Here is a 15,720-nt window from a genome sequence, read left to right on the forward strand (position 1 = left end):
AGTCACCATTTTAAAGATCCCACATAACACTGAGAGAATGAATTCTACCATCTAGACCTCATATAATGATAATATATGTATTTAAAATAAATAAAAGTCATAAAGAGTAAAAAAGAATAATTAAGACTGCATTTCAGATGAAGCATTTTTACATAGGAAATCCTAAGAAATCTATAAAATGACCATTGTAATTAATATGTAAACTTAGCAAAGTCACAAGGTGAAAGGTTAATAGTATACAAAAATCAATTATATTTGATAAATCAGAAGGAAATAATTAGAAAACAAAAATTTAGATACAATTTTATGAACAACTTCATTAACAAACATAACATTTTTATAATTAGACTAGAATGTGTGTAGGATTTCTACATTGAAAACTATAACACTGATGAGAGAAATAAAAGAAGAATTAAGTAAGTGGAGAAATATACTATGTTCATACATTGAAAAAATTTAATTATTAAGATTTTATTTTCCCCAAGTAACCTATAGATTCAATGCAATTCTAGTCTCAATCTAAGCAGGCTTTCCTGTAGAAATTGACAAGGTGATTCTAAAATATATATGGAAATGCAAATGACTTAGAATGTCCAAAACAATCATAGAAAAAAATCAACCTTGTAGGACATATGCAAAGCTTGAAGACTTATTGTAAAGCTACAGTAATTAAGACTATGGTATGTGGATAAGGATTTTACTAATTTTCTAGGAGTATGTAACAAAGTACCACAAAACAAACTGGGCGTTTTTTACAACAGAACTTTATTGTCTCACAGTTCTAGAGGCTGGAAGTTGAAATCAAGGTGTCAGCAAGGCCCCGCTCCTTCTGATGGCTCTAAAGGAGAAATTCTTTCCTACCTCTTCTTAGCTTCTGGTAGTTTTTGGCAGTCTTTGGTGTTCCTTGGCTTGTAGATGCATCACTCTGCTATCTGCCTCTTCATCACATGGCTGTTTTCTGTGTGTCTCTGTCTTCACGTGCCATCTTTTTATAAAGATGCCAGTTATATTAAATGAGGGGCCACCCTACCCCAGTATGACTTCATCTTAACTTATAAAATCTGCAACAACCCTATTCCCAAATAAGGTCACATTCTGAGGTGTTAGAGTTTAGGTTAGGACTTCAACATATGTTTTGGGGGTAACACCATTCAACCTCATTATAGAATCAACAAATAGATCAATGGAACAAAATAAAGAGCCCAGAAACAGACTTCCAATTATGCAGTTATCTTATTTTTCAGCAAAGGTATCAAAGCAATCCAATTGCCCATGGGAAAGAACTTTATTTTAAATAGATGGTGCTGGAATTACTGAACTTCTATGCGAAGCGCCCCCAAAAATACTTATATAACAGTGTTCATAGCAGCTTAATAGCTAAATATTAGAGACAGCCCAGGTGTCTGTCAGTAGGAAAATAGATAAAGAAACTGACCTATAATCATGTTATGAAATACTACATTCATATTACTCTATTATCAAAAGTAACAAACAACTGCTACATGCAACAACTTAGTTGAACTTCAAAAGGATGCTGTGTGAAAAGAGTACATACTGTATGATTTCATTTATATGAACTTCTACAGGGTTCATTTAGGTAAATTAGGTAAATTCAAGCTAAGGTGAAAAATATCAGAAACATGGCAAGGGGTTCAGTGGCTGGAGTGAATGGGAAGAGATCGGAGGAACTTTCTGGAGTGAATGCGGCGCTTTCCATGTTGATAGGTATTTCAATTAAACATGTGTATGCATCTGCTAAAATGTAGTGAATGTACTTTTGAGATTTGGGCATTTTGTTATATGTCAACTTTTCTTTCAAGAGAAAATACTGTAAATAAATACAGAACTATAGTTAATGATATGCACGCTGAATTATTTTGATGAAAGTGAACAGTTGTTAATTTACTTTGACATGTGTCAAAAAAGAGAGACTGATGGATGAATACAAGTATGGATAGATGGATAAATATACGTTAAAACAAATATGGTAAGATGTTTAGGATAGAATCTAAGTGTTGAATGTATGGGGCATACACTGTAAAATTATTTCTACTTTCTGTACACTCAAACTTACCTGATGATGTATGATGTCCTACACACCAGTTATTCATTCAATGAATATTTATTGAATGTTTACTATATGCCAAGCACCATTCAGGATAACAAGAATAAAACAGTGAATGAAACAGGCAAAGCCCTGCCCTTGTGGAGTTAACATTTTATTTGGGAGAGACAGATAGGAAACTGATTTTTTAAAAGGAAATATACAACATTTCCAATGGTGGCAAATGCTATGGAGGAAAAAATAAAGCAAGGAAAAAAGAATGAGAGTTACAGAGAAAGGTGGTGTGTATATCTGTGGAGGCTACTATTTCATGTGGACTATTAGGAAAGGCCTCAATTATAGAATGACATCTGAACAACTGTCTGTAGGAGTGAAGAAGCAAGCCACAAGGTTATCTGGGGAATGTTTAAGGCAAAGGAATTAGCAGGAGCACAGGCTCTGAGGCAAGAGCCCCCTTGATGGATTCAATTAAAAGAAGGCCAATGTGGCTGGAGCAGAATAGGAGAGAGACAGGGTAAGGAGGAATGAAGGCAGAGAGGTGATAAAGCCCATCAAACGGGGCCTGCAGGCCATTGTGCAGGCTCTGGCTTTCACTCTAAATGAGATACAAAGCTCTGTTTTATAAACCCTATTTATAATATAAGGTTTTAAGAAGTTGACTTTGGCAGCTCAGTTGATAAAGATGGGTGGTGGTGGGAGTGAGGAAATGCAGGGTCCAAGAGCAGAAGCAAGAAGGTCACCTGGGGGTTATAATAATCCAAGTGAGAGATGACGTTGGCTTGAACCACAAGAGCTAGTGGTTCATCACAGTGAAGGTGATGATAAGTGATTAGACATGTCACCAGACTCTGGATATATTTTGAAGATATATGTAATTTGTAGTGATATATGAAAAAAAAGAGACTGGCATGATAAAGATTTTGGCCTGAGAAAATAAAAGGATGAAGTTGCCAGTACCTGAGCTGGGGAAGATGTGAGTGCAGGTTGGGAAAAAGAAAGGAGCTTAGGTTTGGACATGAATGAGATAGATGCCTATTAGACATTCAAATGCAGATGTTAAGTAGGCAGGTGGGTATACAAGACTGGGATCAGAGGCAAAGTCTGAGCTACCAATACAAATTTAGGAGTTGTTGGCAGAAAGATGACATGAAAGTTATAAAACTGGATGAGATCACTTCAGGAAGGCATGAGTGTAAATAAAGTAGTCTGAGGATAAAGCCCTGGCTGTTCAACCATTGAAAGCATGGGGCTGATAAGAAAGAACCAGGAAAGGAGCCTGGGAAAGACTGACCAGGCAAATGTGATGTTCTAGAAGAAATTGTTTTGCCTAGGACAGAGTGATCAATCATGTCAAACACTGCCGTGGGGCAAGTATGATAAGAATTGACCACTGGATTTAGTGATATGCAGGTCATTGGTAACCTTGGTATGGGACAAAAGCCTCCAAGACAGAACAGGAAGAGAGACTTAAGAGACAGCTAGAATAGATTATATTGTAAAGAAGAGCATGTGCCAGTGACTAGACTAGATAGGAATGCAGGTCCAGGAGAGAGATTTTTAAAAAAGAAGATAAGACAATATATTTGTATATTTATGGCAATATCCAATAGAGTGGTCGAATTTCATAACACAGAAGACAGAGGGAAGAATTGTTGAGTGAAGTTCTTGAGTGGTGAGGTCAGAGATCTAAAGTATAAATGGAGCATTGGCCTTGTATAAAAATATGGAGAGGAGCAAGAGGGAAGGAAAGATATATAAGTTCAGATGCAGGTGGCCGGAGGTGATGGGAACATGCAGGAACTCTCTTCCAAATGCTTCTATTTTCCTTGTGAAATAGAAAGAAAGATCATCAGCTGAGAATGAGGGTGAGATAAAGATGCATAAGAAGAGGCCATCAGCTGAGAATGAGGGTGAGATAAAGATGCATAAGAGGCCTCTGCCCAGAGAAGCACCCACCCTAGAAAAAAAAAAAAAAGACATATATACAGCCAGTTAACTCCCATGATGGGTAAGAAAATGGAAATTTGAAAAAAGTACTGTGGAAACACTGAGGTGGGAGTCATTAACAGTACTGTTATTTGGTCAAGTGAAAGTTATGTCATGTTTTCTTCATGTAGAGATAACATTCTCCAGGCAGTAATAATATTCTAGAAAAAAGAAACTACCAGAGCAAAGGCTCTTTTTTCCCTTCGTGTCAATAAAAGTATTTTAAGCAACACTGTATTGAACATCCTGTTAGCAAAATCTTTACTCACATCCTTAACTATTTCCTTAGGATAAATTTCTAAAAATGGAATTTCTGGGTCAAAAACTCATTTTTTGGCCTTTGATGTATTCAGAAAGACCTCTGGATTTCATAATTAGAAATTTTATGGATGATTACATAAAATTTTCACAAGTAATTCAGTTTGACCAGCAAATGGTAGAGGATATTCTGGATTATGGCAGATAAGACTACAGAGAGTAGTTTGAATAAGATTGTGAGGGAATTTTAAAATATGTTAGATTTTATCCTATGGAAAATAGAAGACCTCAACGTCCTTAAGTAGAGTGAATAGCACTGTTTGTGCTATTAGGGACATAACTTTAGGGACCATTTGGAAGATGAAGCAACTTCTAGCAGACTATCTGCTCAAGTATGATCCCTACTGGCTGCTGACTGCACCCCTCCTGAAGGCTCCACTCTGGCCTTTCTCCGGCTATGACTCTCCCTATAAGGTGAAGGGTCCATGAAACCAAAGGAAAGGACTCGCCAGGAGCTCATATGCTTCCTTCAAGGCCATGCTTCCAGACCCAATAGTTCCCTGCTCAAATAGCCTTGAACATGATTCAAGGGCCTGCAGAGACCTCTTCTCTGGGTCTATTCTCCTGAGGATGAATCTCCTGCATCTCTGGGAGAGATAGCCAAGGGGCATCAGTTTTTCAGAGGTACAATGCAGCTTGGATATGTGGGCTAGGATATTTACATATGTGTGCATGGGAGACATTCTTGGTGCAGGATGAAGCCAGGGGTAGGAAGAGAAGAGGGAGAATTCCTGGAGCATGGTAGGGGATGGTTCTTCCGGAGCCTCCATGTTGCAAGATGCTAGAGAATTCCAAATTGTAACCCGCCCTTCTCTGTTGTTTTCAATGTGTATTTGTCAAGGTAGGGGGTAGAACAATTGTATTTAATAGTATGTCAGCTTAATTTATACATTTTAAATACAGGTATTTAGAGATATGGAATGTGGACCTTTATTTTAACTCTTACTCTGAGCTCACCTGAGTATCCCCCAACTCTAGATACCTTGTCTTGCAACCTGGCGTGGTTTGGGGGCAGATATTCCTTGGAATTCATTCCTTATGGAAGGAGCAAGAAAAAGGTTAACCATACCACACTGACTCCCTGCCTGCAGATGTGGACAGCTGGCATTATTCAACATGGACAAATCAAGTTATATAGCTCAGGGCTTTTTATTTCATGCCTAGTCGGTGGGTTGACAGTGCAAAGGAAGCTCAAAAAGGTCCTGGGTCTTGGCTACCTGTCAGAAACCCCATGAATTTGTGGTTTTGCAATGCTGATTTTTCTAAAACTCTTCTTTCGGTAAACCAGTTTGAAGTTTTTTCTGATGTCATTGTAGTTTCCAGTCTGGCACAATCTGGTTGTAACTTTGCCACAGAAGTAAACTGTGGTTAAACTGGGATTCCACATGGCAGGATCTTGTCAAGCTGAACACAACATATCACTTGCCCTCATGTAGCTCACAAACATAGACAATGATGAGATATATGCTAAAATAAAAATGCAAAGGGCAGTAAAGTAAATTCCAGACCAAGGGAGCCTCCATGGACAAAACCTCTGGGAAAGAAACAAGTTCTTGACATTTTGACAGATAGAGGTGTTGGGGGATAGGCGAGTGATAAGGAGAAATCACACAGAGGGAACAGTTGAGCCTAGGCATCACTGTGGCTCTGTTCAGGGGATAATGATTAGTTCAGTGCTGCTGTAGCAGAGTGAGTGGAAGGAGTGGGTGAGTTCCCTGTGCTAGCTCTGGCCTCAGGGGCCTTCCTATAAGCTATTCTATTTGCTGAGATGCTCTTCCCACCCATGCACCACAAAAGTTTGCCAAGTGTCTCACAGGGCTTCTATCTCTCCTTCATGATACTTATCACAATGTAATTAAATGATTAATAATGCAATAACTTGTTAACATTTGTCCCCCTTTGCTAATATGTACATTCCATGAAGAGCAAGATTATATTCACCTTGTTCATGGCGATATTCCAACTACTCAACATGGAAATTTGCACAACATAGGCATTCTAAAAAAACTTTGGATAATAGGCTGGGCGCGGGGGCTTACGCCTGTAATCCCAGCACGTTAGGAGGCCGAGATGGGCGGATCACGAGGTCAGGAGATCGAGACCAGCCTGGCTAACATGGTGAAACCCCATCTCTACTAAAAATACAAAAAATTAGCTGGGCGTGGTGGCGGGCGCCTGTAGTCCCAGCTACTCAGGAGGCTGAGGCAGGAGAATGGCGTGAACTCGGGAGGCGGAGCTTGCAGTGAGCCGAGATTGCGCCACTGCACTCCAGTCTGGGAGACAGAGCGAGACTCCGTCTCAAAAAAAAAAAAAAAACAAACAACTTTGGATAATAAATAAATGTATGAATGAATGAGTTAATAAATAACATATACGTTAATTAACAATGCATTAATTGATTGATAAGGCTGAAAGAGTGGGTTGCAGTTAGAATGTGGAGGTACCTGAATGAAATTCAAATGAATTTGGACCTCATTTGCAAACAATGATGTTTTATTCATTTCCTTTACAAACTCCAATAAATATCCACTTATGTGTTTATTTTCTGCCAGGCACTTTGTTAAACACTGAATGTAAGATGATAATTAAAACACTCTGACCTGATCTTGCAGAACAGTAGGAGGTAACAGATAAAGACATAACTGTAATAAAAAATGTGAGAGATCTTTATTAAAGCCACATTCCAAGTATGTGAGAACACAGACAATGGACTAATGTATTCTGCTTCAGGAGGGAGTAGGGCAGTGAATGTCCCCTAGAAGAGACAACATTTCACCAAGGAATTTAAAGATAAGTGGGGATTTTACAAGAAGGAAAAGAGGGGAAAGGACATTATGGGGATTTATATTTTCAGCAATATAAAAGACTAGATAGTGTAAAAAAATCCTCTGGAAAAAAAAAGCAAGAAGAAAAAAGAAAAAAACATAAGTGCCAGATAAAATATAAGGTAAAACTCTTCTAAGCAACTATTAGCTGCTATTACAAGAGAAGAAATTCTCTTAGATGCTGTATTAGTCTGTTTTCACACTGCCGATAAAGAACTACCTTAGACTGGAGAGAAAAAGAGGCTTAATTGGACTTACAGTTCCACCTGGCTGGTGAGGCCTCAGAATCATGGCAGGAGGGAAAACGCACTTCTTACAGGGCGGTGGCAAGAGAAAAATGAGGAAGAAGCAAAATTGGAAATCCCTGATAAACCCATCAGATCTCATAAGACTTAATTCACTGTCAGGAGAATAGCACGGGAAAGACCAGCCCCCATGATTCAATTACCTCCCCCTGGGTCCCTCCCACAACACGTGGGAATCCTGGGAGATATAATTCAAGTTGAGATTTGGGTAGGGACACAGTAAAACCATATCAGATGCTAAATGCAAAGTTGAAATATAAAACCATGGAGAGAAGTTAGCACTAAGTCTGTCAACTTCTCCAATAATCTATAACCTAGATTTGTTTACTTGTTTGACACCTGCATTTGTAACAAATGAAGACAAGGGATAAGGGATGAAGAATGCTCGAAGTGGAAGTAGGGAGAGAGATTCTTACATAAAATTAGGATCCCGAGAGGGCTGCTCCTTCAGTGAAATATCATCTATGAGAAAAAGATACACCCAATAAGAGGGGCGAGGAAGGAGGTGTTTCTCAGCTTTGGCTCTGGATAGAGGGAAAAGTTGTTTTCCTCAGGGGTTCATATCTACAAGTAAGTCTTCCTATGGGCTTGGATTCTAATTCATATTCTCTGTTTGTTACAAAACACCTCAAACCAAATGTTAGTTGTTCCTGAGTTAGTTCTTTCAAGTACTGGCAGGAGCAAACACTAACCCTCTCTAGTGGATTGCCATTGAAAACCAACCACAAGAATATCCATAGGTAATGTTTTAATGATCATATAAGTAAAATCAAAATATATATGAGAAAACAAACCACTGTAAGTGAAAAATAGGCCTACAAAGGCTGAAAATACTTGACTCATAGATACAGAATAATAATTGTACATTGAAAATATGATGAAAAATGTGACTAGGCAGATTTGGATAATAATTAAATAGAACTTCCAGAAAAAAAAATGCAGTAATGAAAATCAATATTCTTATAAAAATTAATATCTCCTAGCTGAAGAGTTAATTATTTAATTTGAAGATAGATCTGAATAAATTACCCAAAATACAGCATACAGAGATCAAGATGTAGAAAATATAAAAGAAATATTAATGAACGTGGAAGGCTGAAAGGGGAAAATGGGGTTTGTGATACACTAAGAGAAGCTAATGTATGTCTAATTGGTGTTGCAAAAAAAAATTGAAAAGATTAGGAGAAAGCAATATTGAGAAGACATACACTAAGAATCTCCCACATTTTAAGAAATACATCAATTAGATTCAGAAAGTTCAACAAATTGCAAACAGAGTAAATATAAAGAAAATCAATAGCTAAAATCATTGCAGTAAAATGCACAGTGCCTAGGAAGAAGGGAAAGTCTTAAAAACAACCAGGAAGATAATCGATAGAGACAGGTAATCTATAAGCAATTAGACTAGGATTAAACTTCTGAAAAGAAATAATGAAAGACAGAGCACAGGAATATCTTTGCACACTGACAGGAAGTACATATCAACCTCCACTTACATACCCAGCAAAACTAAGTTCAGGAACTTGCTTGAGAGATTCTACTTCTGGAGATGCAGTGTGAGGGGATTTGAAGAACTTCTCTCCAGTGAAACTACCATAACTGGAGAAAATTATTTTAAAAACCATCCATTTAAACTCTCAGAAATTGTCTGGAGTTTATACAGCAAAGAAAGCAACATTTATTTAAGAAAATTTACTAAATATCAGTAAAAACAGTGAAAGTCTTAGCACCAGAGCCGTGACTTGCTTCTTCCCTGTCCCCAACTCATCGTGATGTCAGTACCATTCTGGGTGATTTGGCAAAGAAGACAAGGCTTCCTCTTTCCCAAGTCCTCAGTCAAGGGTGACATGTGGTAGGCAGAATAATCCCCCCACTGCCAACGTCCACATTCTGTTCCCCAGAACCTGTGACTATGTTACCTTACATGGCAAAAGGAACTTTGCAGAAGTGATTAAGTTAAGGATATCGAGAGAAGAGGAGATTATCTTGGATTATCCAGGTGAATCCAATGTAAACAAAACCTTTTAAAGTTGATTAACTCAACATATTAAAATAAAATCTGTTCACCAAAGGGCATTATAGAGTGAAGGACAAGCCACAGAGCAGGATAAAATATATGCTATATGTATAACCTACAAAGAATTAGTATCCAGAGTATCTAATATATAAAGAACTTCTACAAATCAAGAAAAAAAAATAAAAACCTAATAGAAAAGCAGCCAGAGCTATGAATAGGCATTTCATTAAGAAGGTAACACAAATAGCTAATAACCTATAGAAAGAGACTTAACCTTATCAGTTGTTAGGAGAATGCACATTGAAACCACAATGAGACACCATTTCACACTACTAAGTTGGAAAAAGTGTAAAATGTTCACAATGCAAGTGTTGGCTAGGAAGTAGAGTAATACAAACTCTCCTATGCACAGATAATAGTGTAAATCAGTACCGCTTTACCTAGTAAAGTTGAAAATGCTCCTCACTATAGGAAACAGAAATTCTACTTCTAGGTATATAATATAGAGACACTCTTGCTCATAGGCCCCAATAAAACATGAATAAAATTATTTATGAGTAAAGGTGGCTTATAACAGTTTAATATTCATGTAAAGGAGAATTTGTAAATAACTATTAAAAAAAGAAAAAGACAACACTTGGTAGCTTTTGTGTATTGATGACAATGCCTCTTAACATGAGCTTTAGAGATAGGCAGAACTGGGTTTGAATTCTGGCTCAATTGTTTACCAACTATATGACCTTGGGCAAGCTGTTTATATTCTCTAAGCCTTGGTCTTTGCCTCTGTAGACTGAATATATGAGACCTATTTTACAGATTGCTGTGAGAATTAGGTATAGCATATGAAAACACCTGGCACATAGTAATGCTTTATGAATGCTAGCTATTATTACTGCTCTGTTGAACATACTGGAGTGACCCACTAAGAAAAGAAGGAAGAAGAAAGGTGCCAGCTACCTACTGAGCCTCTCAAACATTTCAGTTACTCTCCAAAAGAAGGAAAGATAAAGCCTTGGGGGCTGGGTAAATTCAAATCAGAAAAGACTCTTCCCTTCAAGTAAAATGTGAAGTGTGGGTATGAGAGTGTGGTGGAAAGGGCACAGGATTTAGAGACTCAGGATCTGCATTTGAGTCCTGCCTCCACTACATATTAGATCTAAGGGCCATGTACCATTGGGCAAGTCATTTAAATTCTCCAGATCTCAATTTAGTCTATGTGAAAAGGAAAGAATAGGCACCAGGCTGCGTGAGAATTAGGAGAGAAAATAAGCACAAAAATTCCATTCTGGAAAGAACTGTATGAAAGCCTTAAAATCAATAGCAACAATATGTTTCTTTCTATTTTCACCCTTCTCTTTACAGGATTCCTCCTTCTGCACTTTTTTGGCACTGTTTCCTTGAGCTCTCCATCCTATCCATCGAAAGTTACCCATCCCAAATCCTATATCCTCAGCAACTTTCTAGACAACTGGCTGATCTGAAGAACCAGCTCATACTCATCTATCTTGTTATTGTGTTGACTAGTATGTAGGCACTTTAGAGATGAACCTTGGTCATCTTTATCTTGTTATTGTGTTGGTTATTATGTAGGGACTTTAAAGATGAACCTCCAAGTGGGAAAATTCTTTAATGAAAATGCTGACAAATGCTCAAATTCATAGATGTTGTGGCAGACTGTTGGGTAAGACCCATAGGGTCAAACAAGGCTTCCTTAAATGACACGGCAGAGGCATCTGGAACAATAGAGATAATATTCAAATAGCATTTTATGCTGCACAAAGAACTTCCATATCTGTTGTCTCAGTCCATGTTTACATCAATCCTGGGAGGGAAAACCTGAGATAGGGTTTGTGACGCCCAGTTTTGTAGATGAAGAAATTGAGTTTTAGGAGGTTAAGAAACTATCACCCACAAGGTCACACATCTATCTATGGCTGAGTTTAGCCACGCCTTGCTGGTGTTTTTCCTCCCTATCTAGTCTCTAGAACATTTGGGCACACCTATCACGTGGACCACCCAAGAAAATGTGTTGAGTCATCACAGACCAGTTATTCTCTTTAGTGTTTGGTGTTCCCATTTCTTAGATGGTCAAATTTGCAGGTAGTGCCAGCTAGCAGCCTAGAAAAAACAATTACAAACTGCTGCTGCTTGTACAACCCAATACATGCCACTAGCGCCCCATAGGTTGGTTACTCTGGGTGCAGAAAAATCCAGCTTCCCAACACAGGCTGAAAGCAAGTGGGGAGGGGTAGGCCTGTGTGCCTTCTATCTTCCCTATCCTTTTTCACCATTCTCCATGCTTTCCCCATCTAGAGCAACTGATAGTTATCCTTTTCCATCAGCAACTATATTTTTTATTTTTGCAACTTTTATTTTAGCTATAAAGGATATATGTGCAGATGTGCTAAATGGGAATATTGCATGATGCTGAAGTTTAGAGTGCAGATCCTGTCATCCAGGTAGTGAGCACAGCACTTGATAGTTTTTTTTCACTCTCCCTCCACCCTCTCATAGTCCACAGTGCCTATTGTTTCCATATTTAAGTCCATGTGTGATCAGTGTATAGCTCCCACATATAAGTGAGAATATGTGGTATTTGTTTTTCTGTTTCTGCATTAATTTGCTTGAGATTATGGCCTCAAGCTCCATCCATGTTGTTGCAAAGAGCATGATTTCATTTTTTATAACTGCATAGTGTATTTTTATAACTCCATTTTTTATGACTCAATGGTGTACATGTACCACATTTTCTTTATCCAATCAAACATTGGTGGGCACTTGGGTTGATTCCATGTCTTTGGTATTGTGAATAGTGCAGAGATGAACTTATGAGTGCATGTGTCTTTTGGGAGAATGATTTATATTCTTTTGGGTATATATCCAATAATGGGATTGCTAGGTTGACTTGTAGCTTGGTTTTAAGTTATTTGAGAAATCTCTAGACTGCTTTTTTCAGTGGCTGGACTGATTTACATTCCCACCAAAAGTGTGTAAGTGTTCTCTTTTCTTTGCAGCCTCACCAGCAACTGTTATTTTTTGACTTTTCAATAATCACCATTCTGACTGGTGTGAGATGCTATCTCATTGTGGTTTTGAGTTGCATTTCTCTGATAATAAGTGATAATGAGGATTTTTTCATTTTTTTGCCAGTTGTGTGTCTTCTTTTGAGAAGTGTCTGTTCATGTCCTTTGCCCATTTTTTAATGGGGTTATTTGGTTTTTGCTTGCTGATTTGCTTAAGTTCCTTACAGATCGTGGATATTAGGTCTTTATCAGATGCAGTTTGTGAATACCTTCTCCCATTCTGTAGGGATTGTCTGTTTGCTCTGTCAATAGTTTCTTTTGCTCTGCAGAAGCTCTTCAGTTTAATTAGGCCCCACTGTCTGTGTTTGTTTTTGTTGCAATTGCTTTTGGGGACTTAGTCAAAAATTATTTGCCAAGGTTGATGTTGAGAAGAGTATTTACTAGGTTGTCTTCCAGGATTTTTATAGCTTGAGGTCTTACATTAAATTTTTTTCATCTATTTTGAATTAGTTTTTGTACATGGTGAAAGGTGGGAGTCCAACTTCAATCTTCTGTATATGGCTAGCTAGTTATCCCAGCACCATTTGTTGAATTGTGTATCCTTTTCCCATTGCTTGTTTTTGTTGACCTTGTCAAAGATCAGATAGTTGTAGATGTGCAGCTTTATTTCTGAGTTTTCTATTCTGTTCCATTATGTGTTTTTGTACCAATACAAAGCTGTTTTGGTTACTGTGGCTTTATAGCATAGCTTGAAGTCAGGTAATGTGAGACTTTGTTCCTTTTGCTTAGGATTGCTTTGGCTATTTGAGCTGTTTTTGGTCCCATATTAATTTTAGAATAGTTTTTCTAATCCTATGAAGAATGACATTGGTAGTTTGATAGGAATAGCATTGAATCTTTAAATTGCTTTGTGCAGTATGGACATTTCAAATGACATTGATTCTTTCAATCCATGAGCATGGAATGTTTTCTGTTCATTTGTGTCATTTCTGAATTCTTTCAGCAGTGTTTGGTAGTTCTCTTTGTACAGGTCTTTCACCTCTTTGGTTAGCTGTATTCCTAGATAATGTTTCATTTTTTTGTGGCTATTTTGAGTAGGATTGTGTTTTTTATTCCACGTGCACCCTGGATGCTGTTGGTGTATAGAAATGCTACTGATTTTTGTGCATTGATTTGTATCTTGAAACTGTATTAAAGTGGTTTTTCAATTCTAGGAGTCTTTTGGCAGAGTCTTTAGGATTTTCTAGGCATAGAATCATAATTGTCAGTAAAGAGAAATTGTTTGGCTTCTTGGTTTCCTATTTGGATGCCTTTTATTTCTTTTTCTTGCATGACTGCTCTGTCTAGGACTTCTAGTACTATGTTGGATAGGAGTGGTGAGAGTGGGTATCCTTGTCTTGTTCCAGTTCTTAAGGGGAATGATTCAAGCTTTTGCCCATTCAGTATGATGTTGGCTGTGAGTTTATCGTAGATGGCCCCTAGCTATCAAAGAAAAAGAAAGAGAGAAGATGCAAATAAGCACAATCAGAAACAACAAAGGTGATATTACAATTGATCCCACAGAAATACAAAAGATCCTCAGAGACTATTATGAACAACCCTACACACACAAATTAGAGTATCCAGAAGAAATGGAAACATTCTGGAAGCACACAGTCTTCCAAGATTGAATCAGGAAGAGATTGAAACCTTGAAAAGACCAAAGACAAGTTCTGAAATTGAATCAGTAATAAAGAACCTACCAACCAAAGCAAAGCCCTAGACCAGATGGATTCATAGCCAAATTCTACCAGACATTCAAAGAAGAACTGATACTAATCCTACTGAAACTATTCCAAAAATCAAGAAAGAGGGGCTCCTCTGTATCTTTTTCCATGAAGCCAGCATCAGCCTGATACTAAAAGCTGGCAGAGACACAACAAAAACAGAAAACTTCAGACCAATATCCCTGATGAACATAGATGCAAAAATCCTCAACAAAATACTAGCAAATTGAATCCACAGCACATCAAACAACTAATATACCACAATCAAGTAGGCTTTATTCCTGGGATGCAAGGCTGATTCAACATACACAAGTCAATAAATGTGATTCACCACATAAACAGAATCAAAAGCAAAAACCATTTGTCATCTCAAAAGAGGCAGAAACAGCTTTTGATAACATCCAACATCCCTTCATGATAAAAAAAAAATCCCAACAGACTAAGCATTGAAGGAACATACCTCAAAATAATAAGAGCCATCTATGACAAACTCACAGCAACTTTAGAAATGATAATTAGCCAGTCCTCCTAATGACTTAATAATCATGCCTTGTGTGTCAATGGACCTGGTGTTTTCAGGCTCCCTTGCAGTCATTAATTAATCCTGCACCAGCTGCCTGTAGATGTAGGTCACCTTGATTACCTTCAGGGTGTGGCTGAGTCACTGAGACAGGCCTGGGATCTGCCTAAGTTCACCCAGCAGTAGCTGCAGCCCAGTCACCCCACTGGCCAGTGGTAACCAAGATGTAAAGTCAGACATGTCCTCCGCCCCTTCCTTCCCAGAGCCCAGTGCTCTCATACTGCCTTCCTTGGCATTCCACGTTCCTTCGATTAAGCCTCTCACCCAAACTTATGTGTCCTGGATCCCTAAGGACCATGTTAAATAACAGGAGGTAATCTAATACAATAGTTTATATTAATGCATTACTGATTAACATGACTGCATTCATTTCCCCAGAGGTACGTGTATTTTAACAGAGGGTCTTCTGCAGCTCCAAAACTTTAATCCATGGGGATGAATTTCTAATGGTAGAATTCCAGGCATTTGTCACTATCACTAGACAAGCTATTTTAGCAATGGGGCCTTTCAGGGAGAAGTTCCTCACACCACCCTGGCCATGTAGCTTAAGTGTCTTGCTGACTCTGTCCCTAAACCCCTTGTCTTGCCCTGGCTTAGTCATTAGTTCCCTCTCTAGGGACTGGAGAGGAGCTGGCCACTAGGATGCAGGTGCAACACACTAATAAAGAGCTGGAAGTTAGTTCTCTCTTAATTAATTCCACCTGAATCCACATTCCCTTAGACAACCAAACTGTGTGCCAAACAACATTTGCCCTGGTGTGATCTGGGCCAGCCCAGCATAGGGTGCCAGATTTTGGGATGCTCAAACTTATGACTCATGGAAGCTGAATGCATG

The 15,720-nt window shown here is 38.2% G+C and overlaps 1 long non-coding RNA gene across 1 annotated transcript in view; it reads left to right on the forward strand.

The window, feature by feature from the left end:
- The window catches only part of LOC134759285 (uncharacterized), a 164,059-nt gene that overhangs the window by 23,905 nt on the left and 124,434 nt on the right, over positions 1-15,720 (forward strand). The window lies entirely within an intron of this gene.

The sequence above is a fragment of the Gorilla gorilla genome, chromosome 9, assembly GCF_029281585.2.
Source record: "Gorilla gorilla gorilla isolate KB3781 chromosome 9, NHGRI_mGorGor1-v2.1_pri, whole genome shotgun sequence".
Lineage (NCBI taxonomy): Eukaryota > Metazoa > Chordata > Mammalia > Primates > Hominidae > Gorilla > Gorilla gorilla.